This window comes from Sardina pilchardus, chromosome 9, assembly GCF_963854185.1.
Source record: "Sardina pilchardus chromosome 9, fSarPil1.1, whole genome shotgun sequence".
Lineage (NCBI taxonomy): Eukaryota > Metazoa > Chordata > Actinopteri > Clupeiformes > Clupeidae > Sardina > Sardina pilchardus.
Genome location: NC_085002.1, coordinates 30,676,806 through 30,682,931, shown reverse-complemented (window position 1 = coordinate 30,682,931; position 6,126 = coordinate 30,676,806). Strand labels below are relative to the sequence as shown.

The 6,126-nt window shown below is 38.6% G+C and overlaps 2 long non-coding RNA genes across 2 annotated transcripts; both read right to left on the bottom strand.

Annotated features, from left to right (window-relative positions):
• Positions 1–2,306: 2,306 nt before the first annotated feature.
• On the bottom strand, positions 2,307–2,694 carry LOC134092317 (uncharacterized). Its single transcript, XR_009940200.1, has 2 exons — positions 2,638–2,694; positions 2,307–2,424 (listed from the first exon to the last, which is right to left on the bottom strand). It is a non-coding gene; the product is annotated as an uncharacterized LOC134092317 (long non-coding RNA).
• Positions 2,695–2,924: 230 nt separating this feature from the next.
• Positions 2,925–4,851, bottom strand: LOC134092315 (uncharacterized). The gene is made up of 4 exons (XR_009940199.1): positions 4,726–4,851; positions 3,498–3,549; positions 3,208–3,278; positions 2,925–2,993 (listed from the first exon to the last, which is right to left on the bottom strand). It is a non-coding gene; the product is annotated as an uncharacterized LOC134092315 (long non-coding RNA).
• Positions 4,852–6,126: the final 1,275 nt, after the last annotated feature.

Genomic DNA, 6,126 nt, shown 5'->3' with positions numbered 1-6,126 from the left:
GTCAACCGGAAGACGACGTCATGTTACATTTGTCCCGACAGTGACTTCTCGCAGCAAAACCCGTTTTTCTCCTAAACTAACTAACTTTGACATTGAATACAGTAGGATAAGTTACACTACCAATTCATCTATTGTTTGAACATGATAACATTACATGACGCCATAAATACAACTTGATATTTGAAAAAATCGGCGTAATAGAACATTTACTTGGCGCACGTCAAAATGCTTTGTCGGGTCTAACTCAAGATCAGCGTGACATATCAACATGATTTTTGTCTGGTCTGGCAAGGCTTGCGTGCTGTGCTTGGTGACAAATTTTGACGTTTCAATTTTGAACGGCTTAGGAGAAAATCGCAATGTTTCATTTGTCCTCCGTTTCATTCGTCCAGGCGCTCCCCTACACGTCTTTTCCAGGCAGACAGTGCAATCCATATCAGCAGGCCTTACATACAAGTTATAAACTTCTACTTTCTTATTGCACACTGCAGACGAAAACATAGGCAACTTAATTTAAACTTGTTGTTACCTTTGAGTTTGTCACGCACATTCACTGGCGGCGTTGCCATCTCTGATAGTAGGCCTAAACAAAGCAGCATGCACTGCATAGACACAACTAGACCAAATTACTGCCTGATAAGAAAAGTGTGCATGGTTTTATCGGATGTAAGTAACAGTATTTAACAACGTAGCTTATATATATTTTTTTCATTTGATCGGTTCAACCGCCACCCGCCCGAATCTAATTAAAATATTATTTTTCGTAAGGTCATCCGCCCGATCCGCGGTTTAACCGCGGAGTCCGCGGCTGTAACCGCTATCCGCGCATCTCTAGTATGCAGTGATGGGAATAACGGCGTTATTAATAACGGCGTTACTAACGGCGTTTGTTTTTTCAGTAACGAGTAATCCAATTGATTACTTTACCCATCTTGATAACGCCGTTACCGTTACTGCCAAAAAGTGCGGTGCGTTACTATAGGCTATATTATTATTTTTCTCTCCATCAGACCAACTACATTTCAGAGCCGAGGGCGAGGCAGATTAACTTAACTGTTCTTCCTTGGGTAGGGAGCACGAGACAAGCGCATACATACTGACGATTGGCTGAGGTTGAGTAAAATGTCATGGTAAGCCAATCAGAGGTAGAGTTGGGCGGGTGTTCCTAAACTTGCATAGTAGACTAGTTCGACACACAGCGCGCCGCATCACAAGCGAGTTGGTCAAAGTGAAATCGGTATGGCGAACGCAAATAGGCTACTCCAAAACCAGCATTCGCTAAATGGAAGTACAGTCATTATTTTTTCTTCCATGAAATGAAAAGAACGAATGTTATCGTCAAATGCACATTATGCCCTAGTCAAAAGTGCCATGTAAACATCAGTGTCGAGTAGCCTAATTCAAACTCACTCAAACATCTCTCAACATCGCATGCCTCCACAAAATTAGTGGCCAAGACTGCCGAAAGCGAAGGAGACGGCTACAAAACCAAAGCAACAGAAGCTTAACAATTAAGAATAAGCCACAAACTTTTGTGCTGGTTGTGGTAGCGCATTAGCCTACTAACGAAATGCGGCCAGGGTGAGGTTATGGTGGAATAAACAACAGCATCGGACGCGATTCAGCCAATCATAATCAAGGACTGGAACCATCCGTTTTAGAGGCATAGCCTACTTTAATTCTGCCCAGTTCTGGCCTGTTGAGGGGCAATAAATATCAAAAAAGTTCCAAAACATCTATTGTGTTATTTGTATCGATCCACTATCCAAACATAATATCTACATACATGCCATTTGATTGGAGTCTCACTCCCTCAGCAACAGTGGGCATTTGATATCAATTTGACATCAATATGACATCGAACATTGATGTCAAAATTACGTCACGAAATAGGTCTAGAATGAAAGTCATATTGACGTCAATGTACTGATGTCAATTTGATGTCAAGATTTTGACCTCTGCTGATGTCATTTTGATGTTATTTTGATGTCATGTTTTGTCGGGATTTGATGTCAATTCAACATGTATTTGATGTCATGATGGTTGATTACGTTTTGATGCTATTTTGATATCATTCAATATCAGGCTTTGATGTCAATTCAACATTTATTTGACATCAAGATGTCATGATGTTGATGTCATTTCCATGTCAAGTTTTGTTGGCATTTCATGTCAATTCAACATTTATTTGATGTCAAGATGTCATGATGTTGATGCATAGGAAGACAATGTTTTAATGCTATTTTGCTATCATTCAATATCAAGCTTCGCTGTCAATTCAACATAAATCCGAAATCAAACATTAATGACAAAAGTATGAACATTTATTGACAAATTTTGATATAATTTCAATGTCAAGAATCACTCAGGACAGGATGAGAAAGCGTAGACCCCCAAACCAGACTGGAGCCACTAGTGAATAACCTGTAACACAGATACATAAATGTACATTTCATTAGAGAGCTTTTCGGTAGAGGGTAGGTTTTATTACAGCAGACAAAGGCATTTAAGCATGTTGACATTTACCTTCACTTCGTCCTGAACTAGTAACACCAGTTACAGAGGCATATGATTATTTTTATTATTAATGTTTAGACCAAAAGTCAAATAAATCAAATGTAAAACTGTATAGCTTACTTCACTTGGGTGGCAGGACAGGATGAGAAAGCGTAGACCCCCAAACCAAACTGGAGCCACTTGTGAATAACCTGTAACGCAGATACATAAATGTACATTTCATTAGAGAGCTTTTGAGGTAGAGGGTAGGTTTTATTACAGCAGACAAAGGCATTTAAGCATGTTGACATTTACCTTCACTTCGTCCTGAACTAGTAACACCAGTTACAGAGGCATATGGTTATTTTTATTATTAATGTTTAGACCAAAAGTCAAATAAATCAAATGTAAAACTGTATAGCTTACTTCACTTGGGTGGCAGGACAGGATGAGAAAGCGTAGACCCCCAAACCAGACTGGAGCCACTTGTGAATAACCTGTAACGCAGATACATAAATGTACATTTCATTAGAGAGCTTTTGAGGTAGAGGGTAGGTTTTATTACAGCAGACAAAGGCATTTAAGCATGTTGACATTTACCTTCACTTCGTCCTGAACTAGTAACACCAGTTACAGAGGCATATGGTTATTTTTATTATTAATGTTTAGACCAAAAGTCAAATAAATCAAATGTAAAACTGTATAGCTTACTTCACTTGGGTGGCAGGACAGGATGAGAAAGCGTAGACCCCCAAACCAGACTGGAGCCACTTGTGAATAACCTGTAACGCAGAAATGTACATAAATGTACATTTCATTAGAGAGCTTTTGAGGTAGAGGGTGGGTTTTATTACAGCAGACAAAGGCATTTAAGCATGTTGACATTTACCTTCACTTCGTCCTGAACTAGTAACACCAGTTACAGAGGCATATGGTTATTTTTTATTATCAATGTTTAGACCAAAAGTCAAATAAATCAAATGTAAAACTGTAAAGCTTACTTTACTTGGATGGCAGAACCACCAAACCAGACTGGAGCCACTTGTGAATGACCTGCAACACAGATACATAAATATGCATTACGTTTATCATCAGAAAGAAATGGCCAAATATTTATCATAACCAATAATACACCCCATTAAAAAATGCATTATATTGGGATCCACAGAATATGGTGCTGATCATTTTAGCTCCTCTTCCCATATATTCTAAACATTCACAACAAAGTGTCTGGTCTGTGCCAAGGCAAAGCAAGGACATACATGAAGTCAACAACTGCCTCTTGGCCTCTTCTCAGTTAAATCTTACTCCAAGGAACGTTCAATGTCATTAAATGAACTCGTAGACGACAGTATTTCTACATGAAAATTTAAAACAAATAGCCTCGTGCCCTTTGTGCATTTATATTTCGTAAAAGTTAGAGTAATCTCTAGCAGCTACAGTTCAATCTAAAAAGTCACCAGGAAACACGTCTGGAAACCGGACTTTTTAGATTGAATAGTAGGCCTGTTTGCTGGTTTCTAACGTGTACAAAATATAAGCACGAGTCCCAAAGCTATTTGTTGCTGCCAGCAGAGAATGTCGAGCTATGACGTATGTGTTTGAGCATGCGGCAGCTGGTTAGCGCTACCTTATTAGAACTAGCAGGCTACTGCTAACGTCATTCATAATTTAAAACCATTAGCTAGCAGCTAACGTTATCCCGGATTGGTGAACAATGTGAAATCAGCCTCCCTCCCAGAAAGAAATGATGTTTAGACACATCCGAATTGGCCTACGTTTTCTTAAAGACTCCCGAGTCCAACATCTAAGCTTTCATAACGTTAACAAAAACTAGTTTTCCTGTAACTTTAATGCTATCGTTAGCTAACAAGCTAACGCTAGCTAACGCAAGCCAACTTTTGTTGTTCACAAACACAAAGTTAGCGTTAAACCAAATTAACCGTTGCTCATTTTAAACTCAGTTCTGAGTTTAGCTTTAATTAAAAGGGTAACAAAGCCCTAGTTGGACAGGATTTAGCCCTGTCTAAAGTGGGCTAAATTAGCTTGCGAAAGCTAGCAGCTAGACCGTAGCTGGTGTGTAAATATGAGCAATATCTGCAGACCAGCAAATCTTCGGATAATATCAGCAAATAAAGCTAGATAAGTAGGTTACTTGTGTTATGGAAGTACTTTTTCAGTGGATAGACTCGGTAGCTGCATAAATAAAGCATATAGGAGCATACTTACAGTCAGCCTTCAGACGCCGCTGTTTCGTCTTCCACTTCATCAACGAGAAATTTGAAAACTGAAGGAGCCGTTAGGACTGGAAAGTGCGCGTTCGATGTGTGTATCCGCACGGAGTCCACCGCAGAGGGTCCGTTTTGGAACCCTCTGCTGTGTGGGTCAGGATGTTGAAGAACTCGCGTCGATTTACAATGAGTAGGCTAATAATATACCTTTTCAGACATTTTAACAAACGTTGTTTTGACATAAATTTCACATCAATTTGACGTCTTATTTCCTGACATCAAATCAACGTTGATTTAATGTCAATAATATAGACCTGAGATGTAGGGACCAGAAAAAACATGTTAGATTGATACCTTTGTTGGGCCTCTTTACAACCACAAGGAAATCATTACAAAATATAATGAAATTATGCATATTTATGCACGTCATACATGTTGGTCAAAATCTTGACTACTTGTTGATGTCAAATTGACGTCAGGATGCCAGCTGGGTTAGAAAGATGTGTGTACATTGTTTCTCTTAATAATGTATTGTGTTAAATGTCCATTTGCCCATTTCATTACAATATTGAGATTTATTATTAACAATTGAACATACACCTGTATTTTTAGTTCCGTTCAAGAGGTGGGTTCGCATTTAAAAATTTACTTGGAAGTAACGCACCAGTTACTTTCTGAAGTAACTAGTTACTTGTATAATTTGTAACTGAGTAACTAATTTAGTTACTTTTTGAAAGTAGTAACTAGTAACTGTAACTAGTTACTTTTTCAAAGTAACTTTCCCAACACTGAGGGTATGTGATGATGTGGGGCTATTTTAAAAGGCCAAGGGAACTTTATCAGGGTGCATAATATCCTGGATCCATGAAATAGCTGGCCTTTAAAAATAAAAACATAAAAAACATTAAAAAAATCCTCCTGCTCCTATGGGAATCTAACATAGGGGTCCAATACTTATGCCCCCTGTATTTAAGGAAGAAAATTTATCTATTTACAACACATTCTTCAATCACAAAGAAAATGAGTGTCCTTAGCGGTTTGAATTTTACTCATTTTTTAAATTAAGGCATTACAATCAATTCTCAAAAGATGATTTTACATTCCCCTTTTTAGTCAACTTTAGCATGGGTGTGAATACTTACTATACTCACCCCCCCCCCCCCCCCCCCCCCCCTGGTGTCATTCGTACTAGCCAAGAGGAACCAGCGAAACAACACGTACCTTCGATTTTTGCTTAGATAACTCATGAACGGTTTTGTTCAGAGTTGTTCTGAAAATGCAACTGTATTTGACAGAGGAGGACATATGTAGGTGGCTAGTGACAAAATATGAGCTTTCAGTGCGGTACGATGTATTTGTAAATTACATTTGTTTAAAAAATCCCGGTTCTCCTCCATTG